The sequence below is a fragment of the Protopterus annectens genome, chromosome 1.part2, assembly GCF_019279795.1.
Source record: "Protopterus annectens isolate FY-2018-M chromosome 1.part2, PAN1.0, whole genome shotgun sequence".
Taxonomy (NCBI): Eukaryota; Metazoa; Chordata; order Ceratodontiformes; family Protopteridae; genus Protopterus; species Protopterus annectens.
This window is the reverse complement of record NC_056727.1, coordinates 324863679-324879841: the sequence shown is the minus strand read 5'-3', so window position 1 is coordinate 324879841 and position 16163 is coordinate 324863679.

The window sequence follows — 16163 nt, the reverse complement described above, 5'->3', positions numbered from 1 at the left end:
CATAAAGTAGAACTGCTTATCGTGCTTTTTTACTAAATTTCTATGGTACAACAGTACTTTGTGTTTTCAACTTCTAATTTAATGTAGGAAGACCACAAATGTTCAGTAAAATGAACTGAATGACTGCGGTTATCTAATGATTTCTTAGTAACAGCTCTGCCTAGAATACCTTAGCAACAAGCACTTGAATGTGACCATAGATGAGACATGATTTTCTGCACTAATTTTCCTTTGCAGTAGTTTGTAAAAACATTTATTTTGCACTGCTATCTCATATTTATTAAATAGAAATAGACTTCAACAAGCAGCATTGCTCACTCCAAAATTTTAATTTGAAATGATAATCTGAAGTGCAACAGTATTTTCATGAGTGTTAACGTTAAATTATATTTTGATGGCTCTATAATGACCTGAAAGAATATTATAATGTAAATTTCAAACGCAAGCCCAAAGCTCAATGCCCCAAGACATGAATTCACAGGTTAGATGTGCTGTTTTGAGTGTAGCAAATGCCCATCTGATAAAAGGATGAATATTTCAACATGGAAAATGCTAATAGATATGTTACAGGTTCAGTCTTAGAGTGTTTTTTTTTGGTCTGTATAGTATTGCAGTCCTTGTTCTTTTTCCACTTTTCCCTTATTGTACAAATTTTCAACGGCAATTATAATATTCAATCTCTTATTAAGTAGTAACCTAATGCAGGCTAAATTATGTATCTTTCTACAGCTCATACTCTTTTTTTTAATGGGAGCATAAACAACAAATTAAAAGACCTCCACATTTTTGCTTTTTTTTTTTTTTTGCTTTAAACTAAGAGCAATACTGTTATGTTTCAAGGCAAAAATTGCAGTCATAAAAAGAAAATATAAAAGCAAAACTCTTGTCTACAGACACTGGCCATATTTTAGATAGTGATTTATGAGTTCAATAAAGCTTTCTGCAGTGCTGAGTGTTGTAATTGTAAATAACAGTGCAGCAGTTCTCCTGTCAAGCCTTTCATCCTGCCTTTCTTCAATGATGGATGCTCTGGAAAACAGAAGCTAGAAAATCATTAAGCTTTGGTTCCTGTGCTTTGACCTATTTAGTTGTTTATTTGTATACTGCAGTATCCTAGGCCAGGCATACCAGATCATTTATCTAATACATTTCTGATAAGTGAATTAAAAAATGTCGATTATCTGATTGTTTTGATAATGAAAAAAATTAGAGCTAAGGTATCACTGCATCTACATTTGATGCAGTCACTAATTCAAACAGAATGTGGGTTTCTGAAGGTGTATCCATATTTCATCTGGCATTTGCATGTGACAAGGTCAAGTTATTTAGAAGCACAAAAAACAGGTAAGGTCCATAATTTATGCATACCTGTAGATATTTTCTTACATTCATAAAGGAATACAATTTCATAAGGACCCTACTCCCTAAAAATAACTGGCCAGAAATCAACCCAATGAACATAATGTAAGTATTTTAGACATGTGGCAAGCAAAATAATTTTTATCCTCACAGGGTTGGGAGAGTGGCCTAATGGTTAAGGTGTTTGCCTTGTAAACATAAGGTACAGAGTTTGAATCTCACAGGGGATAATTGGCTAGGCTTAAAATGGCTCCCAAGGGCAGTTAACCTAGTATGAACATCCCCAGCTTTTGTGTGTGTATATATATATATATATATATATATATGTGTGTGTGTGTGTGTATACCTCCTCCACTATCACTCAAGCATGAAGAAAAGAGAGATTTCCCAAATGAGAGGAATTGTGGCTCACAGAAACCACACCAGCAATGATTTTGTATGGAAAGCAGTGATCAGGGGTTGGGGGGAAAGATATAAAGTTTGTTCTCTGTAACTAGCAGTGCAGCCACTGAATCTACAATAAAAAAATACTAAGGAAGAGCTTCATTCCTTTCCTTTTTTTTCAGAATCAACTAACCAACTGAAGAAGTGCTTCTCTCTGACCTGGGAAAGAATAACAATAGCAACTGTACCATTATGTCAACTTTATAATACACCACATGCATACCTCATTATAATAATATAGGATACTGTAAAAAGCTAACTTTGCAATGTAGATCAGTGAGACATTAAACTGTGGATTTTTGCAACATATGCCACAAAACTGTGATATTTATAATCACTGTGGTTTCAGAACTTTATTTTGGATCTTTTCCCATTGGCATGTTCTTTTCCTTGTAAACCCATATATATGAAACTTTGATGATAGCAAGTAATGTTGGTGCAACTTACTTAGTATTATTTAAAATGATCACATCCAGAATCTGAGAAGTACTTCCTGGATTCCTGTCCCAGAGACTTCCCATTCTCTGGAACAGGCTACCCATCTATGTCAAGTAAAGTTCTTCATTAGCACTCTTCAAGAAAAATCTTGATGAGTGGATGGGAAATAGGAAATACAATCTGGGATCACTTCTGTGTCTCTGCTCGACAGTGGCACAGGAAAATAACTTTCTTGGGTATGTAAGCCAGGGAACCTTGTTGGCTATGCTTACGTAGGCCCTCGGGCCGATAGCCTAGTACCTACCTATGAACCTATGAACCTATAGATGCATTACTTTTCTGACTGCCATACAAACCTTACTGATATAGTTCAACTAAATGCCTCAGTTCAAAAACAGCTTTACTCATAAGCTCTACTAAACATGTATGTCATTAAATATTAAACTGCTTGCTACATCCTATTTTTGACAGTTACAAGTATGTCAATGCATTTCTGGTATATTACTACATTTATTTCCTTTCACTATATCTGAATGTAAATTTACAGCTACCTTTCTGCGATTTTATTCACACTTTATCTCTCCCCTAAAATAAAAAAAAAAATTTATTGTGCATCATAGGAAGTTACTAGGCTAATGGTCCTAGGGTCCTTACAAGCCTAGCAAAGTTCTTACCCTTATTTCCATAATCAGCACCTATTGCCATGGTCCAAGAGGGACACAGGTGGAACCCCAGGTCGAATTTGCAGTCACCCATCCAATCTTCCAACTTGGGATTGAAGAAGGGCAATGAGGTGATCTCTTTGACATGAAGTGGGAGTCTGTTTCAAAGGTGGGGTAACCTCTCAGAGACAAAACTGTCCCTCTAGCAAGTTTTATTAATGTCACATACCAGGTTAAAGTTTTTAGAGTGAGTAACCCATCTACCATTTCACTTATAGATATGCAGCTTTTCCAATAAAGCAGTGTCAGAGATTGCCCTATAAACAAGGCAGAGTTCTCCTCTGAGTCGTCTGTATGAAACAGAATAAAGTGACAGTGATTTTGGACAATCCCCATAGGACAGATGCTGAAGACCTTGAATTTTCCTTATGAAGAACCTTTGTGGTTTCTCCAATTGCTGCAGGTGCTTGGAAAGGTACATACTAAAAAGGGCATTGTAGTCAGTTATGGTCTGAAGAGAAAAGAGTACAGGGAGCTTGTAACTTCTTTTTTTCTGGAAGCAATGTCCTTGCTTATGAGATGAGCACTATAGAATGCCCTTCTTACTACTGTGGAGACATGGTTGTCAAAGGTGAGGTTGCTGTCAACCTGTGTGCCCAGGTCTCTCACCACTGATTGCGTACTTAAGGTGTTGTTGCTGAAGCAGTAGTTAGTAGGAACATTGTTTTTACCAAAAGAAATGATAATACATTTTTGCATTGAGTTTAAGGCCGTGACTTTGGTACCAATCATTTGTTTGTGTAAGACTCTCTTGTAGAATGTTGACATCATTTGGAGATTCTATGATTGCTCCCAGTTTGCAGTCATCAGCAAACTATGTCAGCCACAGACCTTTAGTTTTTGCTTGTACTTTGGAGAAATAGATTCCAAACAGTAGAGATCCCAGGACTGATCCCTGTGGAACAACCACTGGTTATAGGTCTACCACTGGAGGTGGATTGCCCTGTTTTGACTATATGAGTTCTATCAGTGATCCATTTAGTGACTAATCTAATGATATAAGGGTTGATGCCTAGTTCGGCGAGTTTGTCAATGATGCCTGAGTAGGGGATAGTGTCAAATGCCTTTGAAAAGTCCAGGTAAGCTGTATGCACAGATTTCCCCTCATCCAGGGCCTTGGCGGCTGTCTTGAAGAAGTCCACCAGGTTTAACAGGCATGATCTCCTTTTGACAAATCCAATTTGAGTAGGGTCAAGTGTTTGTCGTTTACCTATATCTTTGTTGACAAGATCCATGAAGATTCACTCCATGGCCTTGCAGATTAGGCTAGTCAGGCCAATAGGTGTAAAGCTCCCGGGGTCAGTGGCTGTATTCCATGCAGCTGGTATGAAGCCAGTGCTTAGAGTATGATTGAAAAGAGTACCCAGCTGTGTTGCTAATTCATGTTGGAGCCCATGTAGGACACAGCCTGGGATGTTATCAGGTCCCATAGCTGGCATGTTTTTGGCCTTATTAAGGGCATTTATGACCTGCTCTTTAGAGATACAAGGTAGGGGACAGGTGGTAGGGATGTCATGGGATACGTGTGGTGGGGACAGGAGAGTGAAGTTTTCACAGAACCTGTCAGCCAACAGGTTAGCTATGTCCACAGGCTCAGTATATGTTTCACATTTTTTCTCTTCCTTGAGGAGCTTGTTTTTGTCCTATCAGTTAGCCGAATCAATGCAGTCTGTCTCTCGCTATGTCTCTCCCTCTCTCTCTCTCTCTATATATATATATATATATATATATATATATATATATATTTATATGTGTGTGTCTACAAATATATATATATATATATATATATATATATATATATATGTATAGACACACACAGACAGATGCACACACACACACACACACACACACACACACACACACACACACACACACACACACACACACACACACACCCACGCACACCTGCATTCATGTGAGCCCACTCATGCACACACACACACACACACACACACACACTGATATATGGCATCATGTTTGTGAGGAAGGAAGAAAAAAGTTGAAAGAAGGAGGGAGGTGCAGATAAAAACAAAAGGAAAATGAAAAATACCCTGGTGTGTGGAGAAGAACCTTAAGACCATGGGGGAAAAAGTTCACTCAATATGATGAAGGAAGAAAGAAAATAGTTGCATATGATTATAACGCTGAATTTGCTAAAAAATAAATAAAATGAATGCAAGCATTCAGTGATGTGCTTCATCTTCTGGAAAGTGTCACTCGTTCATCTCTATTATAGATGATAAGAAGGCTGGTGTTTTCATTTAGATCCTTAAATACATAGAAACATGTCAGGGTGGATAGCAGCATCATTAAATATGAACAAACAAGTTAACAGACAGACCTTATATACTTATATACATACATGCTTACATCTCAACAGCTTATTCCAAATGGCAGTCAGACTTGCATGTGGTCAGTATTTATACACTTGTGCAAGCTCTTGGATAGCTTCTTAAAGGTACATACACACATATTGATCTACATCCTCCCTCTTAAAATGATTGCCCTTTGAAAAAACAATATTCCAGTTAGACATGCGTTACTATATACATTAGAAACAAAACACAATGTTCATGTCTAAGTTGCTTCATATCTGCTACAGGGTTTAGAGATGCAACCATATCTTATAACATACCAGTTTGGACCAAGTTTGGCAATAGGGACAGTCTGCAGTGCACAACTAATTTCAGGAACTTCTGTATTCATCACGGGAATGGGAATGTCCTCTGGAACTTCCTTTAGAACTGTAACACCGAACAACTCACTCTGAGATAAAGAGTCTTTCTCACAGACTATGTACTGTGATATAGGCTTGGACACCAGTCTCAAATGCTTCTGATTCCATCTAAAATCTGCTCTTTGTGATTCCACAATGTATGATCTTGGCTCTGAAGCAATATTGTTCACTACAATCTGATCATAACCTTTGGACGTTTGCATCCTTACCAGTTCTTCCTCTCATAATGGATTGATCTTTTTGCTGGTTTTGTCATAGTAGGACTTCTGGGTTAGGTGTTTCTTCAAAAGATTGTTTGTCACTAACCTGTTGTTCTTGATACATGAAACCAATGATTGACTACTGATTGGTAATGTGGTTCTGGTTTGTCTCGACAGAAGTATCTGAGCAGATGAACCAAGATGTTTATCATGAGGAACATTTCTGAGATTCAAAAGATTCAAGAAAATATCACTATTATCTTGTTTTGACTACTCTAGTAACTGTTTTACACTCTGAACTGCACTTTCTTTCAAACCATTTGACTGTGAGTACTCTGGGCTATTTGTGACATGAGTAAAGTCCTGTTCTTCAGCAAATCTTTTGAACTGTTGGCTTGTAAACTGTATGCCATTGTCAGAAGTAACTTTGTGTGGAGTACCATGGACTGCAACATGACATTTCATCTTAGTAATGACAGTAGGGGGAGAGGGGCTAGGTTGGGAAGCAGGTCAATCTTGAACCAACTGGAATAAGAGTCTACTAACACCAAATAATGTTGACCATTCCACTTGAAGATATCAGTGCCTATTGTTGACCAAGGTAGTTCTGGAATCTGGTTAAGCTAAAGTAGTTCCTTCTGTTGATGTGGTTTTGTACTATTATAGACTGAACAAGATAAAAGTGCTCTCTTGATGTCTTGTGACATAGAAGGCCAAAATACTTGACCTCTCGCCTTTCTTTTGGTAGAATCAACTCCTGGTTGACCACAATGCAAGATAGTAATGTACTCTGATTGCAAGGACTTTGGAACAATCACTTTTGGACCTTTCATAATGAAACTTTTGTCAGCCAAAATCTCATCTCTGAATGGGAAATAAGGTTGTACTTCTTAAGGTAAACTAGATTGCTTTGACGGCCATCCTTGATTGATAAAGTGGTTCAGCCTTTGTATAACTGGATCTGTGACTGTGTGATCTCTCAGCTCATCAAGACATGTGGAAGAAACATTTCTGACATCCATGACTTCAAAATCAAGGTTCTCATTCTCATGCTGCTCTGTGGTATTTCTGGGTGATCTGGATAAGGTATCAGCAATATAAATATGTCTGCCTTTCTTGTAGACAAGATTGACATTCTACTTTTGCAATCTCAGCATCATATGTTGCAGTCTGGCTGGAGCTGAATGCATAGGCTTTCTCAAGATAGAGACTAAAGGTTGGTGATCTGTTTCAATCTGGGTAGGTCTACCATAAACATAATCATGGAACTTCAAACATGCAAACACAATTGCCAGAATCTCCTTCTTGATCTGGGCATACTGCATCTCAGTTTGGGTAAGAGTTCTCAATGCACAGGCAACAGGTTGATCCTCTTGTAGAATGACTGCACCTAGACTAAATTTTGAAGTATCACAGAAAAGTGTAACTGACTTGTGAACATCATAGTATCTGAGAGTAGGTGGACTTGCCATTCTCTGTTTCAGGACTTCAAATACTCTTTGGTGTTGCTCTAACCAAGACCAGCATACATCTTTACAAGTCATCTGTCTGAGTGGTGCTGATAGTTGGGTCAAGTCTGGAATGAACTTGCCTTGGTAGTTAACCATGCCAAAAAAACATTGCAGGACTTGAACATTGTCTTGTGCTGACATCTCGAGAATGGTTGTTTGTTTTGGAGGGTCTAGTCATAAGCCTGTACTTGTAAATAAATGACCAACATAAGTAACTTCACAACCTCCTACCAGTATGTAGTCTACTATCATAGCATAAGGACATCCAGAAACAATTTGCTCCATTGCTCGTTGAAAGACTTCACTTGCAGAAGTTATCCCAAATGGCATTCTCAAAAATCTGTATCTGCCAAATGTAGCACTGAAAGAAGTAAGCAATAATGATTTCTTGTCAAGCTGACTTTGCCAAAATGACCTCTTTACATCTAGGACAGAAAAAATAGTGGCATTTGGCATCAAGGCTGCGACTTCTTAGACTGTATGCATTGAATGATAAGGTCGATCTAATGCTTTGTTCAAATCTCATGGGTCTATTTATATTCTGATGTCATCTGAGCTTTTCTTATGAGCTACTACCATGGAAGATACCTATTCAGTTGAAGTTTCAACTGGAAAAATCACATCTTGTTGCACTTGCAACATTTTATCTAACTCAGCTTTGACTCTGTCTTGCATGGCTATTGGAGCTTTATGTGCTGGCTGGATAACTGGACTGATCTCTGGTCTAACTTCATGGAGTACACAACTGGAAGATTGCTAGCTTGGCTTCAAAAAGATCAACATAGGTAGAAAAAATGTACTGGCAAAATTAGAATAGTGGTCTTTTAAGCTAACATGATGGACTTCCTTATTAAATTAAAGCAGTCCCATTTTTAAACGTTCTTTGAGCCCTAATAATGACTGGACTTTCTTCTTGACCACATTAAAGAACAAGTCATAGCTTCTTCCAGCAGAGTAACATGAAAGCATTACTGAGCCTTCAATTTTAATTTCTTCACCTACATAAACAACAAGCTTCACACACCTTGCCAAATCAAGCCTTTCACCATGACACACTCTAGCAAATGTTTCTGCTGACATAACATTGCACTTGGAACCTGTGTCAGCCTTGAGCTCTGAGTGTTTGCCATTTATCCAAACAGTACAAAATACTTCATTCTTTGCCCTTAAATCTACTGCATTGACTGTTTCGTGACGCACTGACACATCATCCACATAACGAGTAGTAGGGTTACAGCTTTTGATCAACTCATTTCTTAAAATGTTCCCTTTTAATAAAAGAATGTGGGCCTTTTGATTTACAAAACCTTTTGACATGATTCCATTTATTGTATTTGTGGCATTGCTGGCCAAAAGGTAAACATTTCTCCCATTTAAATTCATGGATTCCACCACAATTATGACAGATAGCAATGAAACTAGATTGGGGCCCATGCTTTGAGTTTGCTAACTCAGTCATGCTTCACTGAGACTGTGCGAACTCTGGAATTTGCTAGAAAGCTCTGGGGTTTACCAATGAGTGCTACAGGGGTTACAGTTGCTGCCATGTGCTTGGGCCTGTTTCTTTTTATAAAGTGCTGAGTACTATCGACATGAGCTTTATCACTGTGCCTTCTAGAGCTGCTCTCAATTGTAAGCATACTTGTGTGCTTTTCTGTAAGCTCATATAGCTGACAAATCTCAATGGCCTTGTTCAAAGTTAAATCACTGTCATGAAGCAAAATCTTTCTCACAGTTTCATCTTTAATACCACACACAAATCAGTCCTTTATCAACTCATCCCTTGAATCACTAGATCTGTATATTTTAACCTTATTTCTCAGGTCAGTTATATATGCTGCAAATGTTTCACCAGATTTTTGATCCCTTGTGTAAAATAAGTGTCTTTCCATTGTAACATTTGTCTGGGGATTACATAATTCTCTAAATTTATGTTTTAAGCACTCAGGGTCCTCCCTTGACTCAGTCGGTGCAACAATATAATGGTTTTCTCCCTATCAGGTATAGACAGCAGGTGCATACACAAATGAATGCTCCCATTCTATGACTTCTGACCCAGCTAAATTAAGCAGAATAAATGCCTTTGTACTGTCATCTTTATCAGAAAATGCAGCCTTGTATGAAAATGTTGTACTCTTGCTCAAACACTCTCCAGTTCTCAGCAATATTACTGTCAAACACAAGTGCAATGGGTTTTCAAAATCCATCTGCCATGCCCACAAAGTGTACACAAACACATTGAAAATATGGCCCTTGCAATTATGTATGAACACACAGTTCTGTGAACTTGTAATAACATTCAAATGCACAATAAACTCTCTGAAATACTGTACTTAGCAAAATATGCTCTGTAATGGCTGTACTTTTATGAAATATGCCCTGTAATGGCTGCACTTTTGTGAAATAGCTTTACTGTCACACTGCACAAACATGTGAACACTTTATACACTTCTGATAACTTGGATATCTGTGCTTAATATGGATATACATACTTTGCGAAAATGCAGTCATTTCTTTTTATTTTATTTGTTTTATGCAATTCTGAATTTATTTCAAACATTTGCTGTAGTAATTCAAATATTTTTATCAATAGTGTACACATTGGTTTATGCAAATATAATTGAGAACTCTCTGTATGCCTTATTTCATACTATGCAAATAGAAATGTATTTCTGATCTGTTTTGTGAAGTTTGCACATTTTAGGGATGATTCACTCCTGTATATTCCACCAACTCCTAGCAAGTGCCAAGTCATTTTAGCCAAACCTCTTTTAATGTCATGCCCTTTGGATATGCTATTTCTGATTCCATGTCCTTTAGACATCCCACTTCTGACACCATGTCACTCGCTCATCTCTAATACATATGACAAGAAAGCTGGGGTTTTTGTTTAGATGCTTTAATATGCAGAAAGACATCAGGATGGATAGCAGCATCATTAAATATGAATAAACTAGTTAACAGACAGACCTTATATACATACATGCTTACATCTCAACAGGTTACTGCAAAATGGCAGTCAGACTTGCATGTGCTCAGTATTTCTACACTTCTTAAAGGTACATACACACAAATTGATCTACACATAGCATGTAGTTTGTAATGGTAGTCCCTTTCATAGCTACATAATGGGGTAGGGTAGCTTTGGAGTGTGAGTTGTAATCCATTTCTATTAAAAAGTTAAACCTATGTTGACTGGATATATCCATCCACCAGTTCTGTTACTGAATCTCCTCTGTTCTATCCCTCCATGTTTTATCAATGCTAGATCAATGTTTTTGCCATGACTCATGTGTAATAGTATATACAATTAGCTTTTCCAAACTATGGTAAAATCACACCACATATATTCTCCACATAATCCTAATCATGTCTATACATTTGGGATGATCATATCACTGGACAATAGGATTCAGCTCTTAGCATATATTCTTAACTCACTATGCATTTGTGCATAGTAGGTGTCAAATGTACTTACTTACTGGAATGGGGTGTTTGAACATTGCTGTGCAGTTCTTTTCTCCAGTGAGGTTGTGGAACCGTTTGATACTCTGAGTAACATGTTATAAAATTTTATTTTTCAGACTGAATTATATGATAGTCACACCATTTGCAAACACTATATGTAAGATTGCAATAATTATACTGTTCAGAAAAAAATCTTCAACAGGATTCAATAAGTTGTGTGTAGGCTTTGTGCAGAGTCTATGTGGAGTTTACATGTTTGACTGATGGCACACAGTGAGCAGTAGCACAGAATGCATATTAATGATGCAAGGCACACCTAAGTTAGGTTACATGGAGGAAACTGTGTAAGCAAATGTGGATACAGTTCTGGTTAAAGCAGAGCATCTACAATCCACGGATTTGCACAGAATGCCACAATGACTACCAGGGCTTCACAGATAACTGTGACTCTGTTAAGTCCAACATATCTCCACAAAGGTTAACATAATGCAGGGACATTTAACCAGAAATAGGGGTATATTTGCCATAGATGTCACACAGACATGTGGCAAAATGAAACTCAAATATACCTGTCATCCTCTTTGAGCAAGATATGTGGACAAATGCATGCATAATGTGGGGACAAAGGGCAAAATAGGGACAGATTTTTAATATTGCTCATCCAAACTTAGAAAGTTGGTTGAATAAATAGGTTGTACATTAATATGAACTTTCTGAAGAGCATGAAGTTTGAAACTCAAATTTCAGTCATCAGTTTCTGACTTTACTCCATAATGGCATGCAAATGATTTGTCAGAAAAAAAAATGTTATGAGGAAAATATCACAAATATGTGACAAAAAAATGGACATTCTGCATGGACTGCCATGTAAAATGATCACGCAACGGAATTGTGTATATTGAATAGGGACACACAGATGAATTGTAGGAATGAACACAGGGAAAGAAGACAGGTGAAACTTCCTCATGTACAGCAGTGGAGGGCATGCCAATGGAAGACGGTTGCAGCAGCAACACCAAACACATATCAATATGGTACAGTACGGACTGTACAGTGAAAATGTGTTGTCTGTGTGAGATAACCATCCCTACATGAATAATGCAGAGGACATCTATCAGGGATCTAACATGCAATTGAGGTAGGGTGCATATTCTGAAGCACTGCAAACTGATATACCTGAATATGAGTGCTCTCTCAGCAGAGGTCTCCAGCAAGGTGGTCACAGGTAAAGGATCATGGAAAGCATTACAAGAAGCAACCACAGTATATGCCAGCACAACTAGCTGGAATTTTGTAAAGTATTATATGTCATTTGTATATCAAACTGATTTGTACAGATGCTCATGTTGAAAATGTATTTGCAAAGTTGCTTGTGTTACAAATAAATCAACAGAGTGTCCCGCTGGACAGAAAATAAATATACATGCATATCAGATTGTACGGTATTGTATTTGATTAAATGTATACATTGTCACAGAGAATACTGGAAGAGAAGAGGTTAAGCTCAGCTTCAGGTAACTTTGAAAAATACAAGAAATTAAATTACCGAATTTAGGCCATAAAGATTATATCTTACAGTTCTGACTGAAACCAGAGACAAAATGGTTGGGAAAACAAGCAACAGGAAGCCTTCTCTATTGTCTTTAACAGTGCACTAATTGCTACTCTGGAAGAGTAGACATTTGAAATTGTTCTCGGACCTCCAGAAGCTGCATCAGATCATAGTAAGCTATATGTGTGTGTATTATTGACATATATGTGCACAATCTTGGCAGTTTTTAGCAAATGGGGGGATTGCATGGGAACCAGAAGTCAGATGACCAGATGTATGTGATGTCCTTCTGTAATCCATCACTAAAATAATGTTTAATACTAGGCGAGACTGAAGTCTCAGAGTTGTCTGTTTTTGTAACCTGACAAGGAAGGACCCCTCATCTACTTCATCTTGCCTTGCTCTAGTAAGTAACCAGGGAATAATACTTATTTAGATCAGTCAGGAAAATATAGTGAGATTAGTTAAGTATTGTTTTCCTGTAACTGTGAACCTGTCCACCTGTGTTATTTTTAATATTTCTTATGATTGAAACTGTGGTGTTTATTTTAAATAGATGATTAGTATTTTCATGTTTTTTTTATTATTTATTATTAAATATATTTAAACTTTTCATTGCGGCTGGTCTTTTAGAGAATATTTTAATCTCTGAAAGTACTTATATATATTTGGTGACAGCAAATCACATCTCAAAGAGTGGATGTCAGCTGCTTGGAGCAGGGACATGAAGCACTGGCTTTACAGAGAGGGTGCTGAAGGATTTGGCTTGGACACTCAGCTGAGTTTTCAAATCTACAGCTGTGCCTGTGGGGAGTTTTACTGGGGATCTGTAGGGAGACAGATAGAGAAACAGCTCCAAGACTGAGTATGCTCCCTCTGTGCTCTTAAGGGAAAGTGTGCTTGAGGCAGTCAGCTGCATCTAGAAATACTGAGCATATCCATTTTTGCTCCAAGTGAATTGCTGTCTCCAGTGCTAGTGGTGAGGATTCAGACTCCTTGATTACTGGACCAGAGTGGGGAAGTCACAATCAGAATAATACCACCACTATTCCCATCCCTCTGACAAAACATATGTGATGTGGGGGTGATAAGAAGTGAGCCTTCACACACACATGAACAACTATTATGATACATCCACACTCTATGAGGGTAATCATACCCACTGTCCTAACACTGTAGTTTGCCGGAGGAGTTAGGAGGGACACTGCTATACCTTTATGTGACAGTATGGGCAGTAGAGGCTAGATGCCTTGTGTGCATGGCATATATATATCTATATATATATATATATATATATATATATATATATATATATATATATATATATATACGTTGTTGTTGTCTTTCGGCTTTTCCCGGTTAAGGGTCGCCACAGTGGAACTCCGGTCCGCTAATGATTGGCAGTAGATTTTCATGAACGCCAAGTTGCCAGCTCAACGTTCAACCTTCAACGAAGCATGCTCATTTACACATGTCTTTCGAACACCCACCCAACCACGGGGAGGGCATGCAGACTCCACACAGAAGGCACTCCCCGCACTCTAGCCATATATATATATATATATATATATATATATATATATATATATATATATATATATATATATATATGTATATATATATATATATATATATATATATATATATATATATATATATATATATATATATATATATATATATATATATATATATATACAGAGAGAGAGAGAGAGCATACTCCACATTGTCACAAATTATATACACGCCATTAATGAAGTCCAACATATATGTATGTAGTGTGTGCGTAAGCAGAACAGGTAGCAAACATGCATCTGGTGTAACAATTTGATTGGTGTTTTGCACCAACAGACAGTCATGTATATTCCACATAAAGAATACCTAAGTATGGCCACTAAACTGTGTAAAGGTACACTGTGACAAAGGTGCTACACTTCAGTTACACACCACTGGAAGATGTGCACGGAGCTACAGGAAATAGGGTGCACTGCACACAGTTATTGGTGTGATGAAGGCTGGGAACCATGAAGGTTTTATGGCGTGATGTGTATGTCCTTCACATATCCAGTACTTGAGTTACATTCAAGGGAGTAGTCAGCACTGTGACCACATGCTAGTGGATGTACCACTTACAATCTACCCCAGAACACTGGTCACATACCTATTGGCCTGATTATAGGGTGTGATGTCCCCATAATACTTGGGTGATGGGTTTGTTTGCAGATTCAACAAATCCATCCCTGTTTCTTCTCAATAAAAGTGTTATCATGGCTGTGGCAGCAGTTTTGGTTTATGTTGATACTCTCTGCATTATATTAATATCACAGTTGGAGTCAATGATTGCTCACAATCTGTAGTCCTTCATGCAGTTGTTTGAACACAGTATGTGTTTGTCATCTGAGATGTCTATCACTTAAATAATAGGCAGGAAAAAGCCTAGCAGACACCTCTGATGTACTGACCTGGTCACTGGAGCTGACATATAGGTCACAGCACACATTTCAACATAGTGAGATGTCATGTTGTCATGTGTGTCTTACACTGGTCTATCCATTTGTTGATATAGCTGTCCACATATGACAGTGTTGATTGAATACCTCGTTGTGGATTTGTGTCAAATGCCATGACCTGGTTAAGTTACACCAGATGATACTGTCATCATCATGCATGCCCTCGATGACCTCTTTGAGGACATCTATCAGATGTTAGCAAACTTGATGTAGCATTAACAACTCACACAGGCCTATTGCACACACCTGGAATATTAGTAATGTACATGTAGAAGAGGTCCATAATGACATGTTGGTCTACCTCACAGTTGAGAAGAGTCAGGATGTCTCTATACATGCATCCATCAGGTGCTGTAGCCCCGACTCAGTTGGATGCATGTTGATGCACACCCTTGTATGGTAATGTAGGCCATGTGAAGAGTATGCTGAACTGTGTATTCAACCATATCAGGAAGGTGTATGTGCTTAGTCATGCCATAGGTGATCAGTGATGTTGTCACAGCCTACTGATTCAGTGGGATAGGCCTGGAAAAGGTAAGACAGTGCACACTGTCTATCATGATCTGGCCTAGGGTTTTGACACAATCTTCCATGTAGGTATCATTGAGAAAACCTCCAAGATTGGGATTAACCCTTATGTCTGTTGATGGTTAACTAACTGGCTCACTGACAGAACACATCATGTGAAAGTTGGTGAATCAACATTTACCAATAGAGCTGTCACCAATGGCAAACTCCAAGGATCTGTTCTTAGCCCTTTACCATTTGAGCTCTATTTCTCAACATTTCAGGTTAAAGTACATGGGGTTTGGCTTACCAAGTTTGCTGCATCTTGCAAATTGTGTGCAATCATCGTATCCTCCAAAGGTGATAACACAGGGCAAGAGAACCTAACACGCACAACTGAATGGTGACAAAGGCACACAATCTACAAATAAATGCAGAAATGTGTTTGTAAAGTTGTCTGTCTGAAAAGTGGAATTCAGTGTTAATCATAGCATTGACAACAGTCCTGCTATGCAGAAACCCAGTGATGCAAGTACTGGGAACACATGTGAATAGCACTCTGTACTTTGACCACCAAGTGTCTACACTGGTACTGAAAGCCTATGTTGTACACATCGTAATTCACACCATCATACTGAGATCTTAGGATTGTATGACAGCACTGTAGTCAAACCTCATCATAACACTAATAGATTATAATGCTCCCTTTTTCATG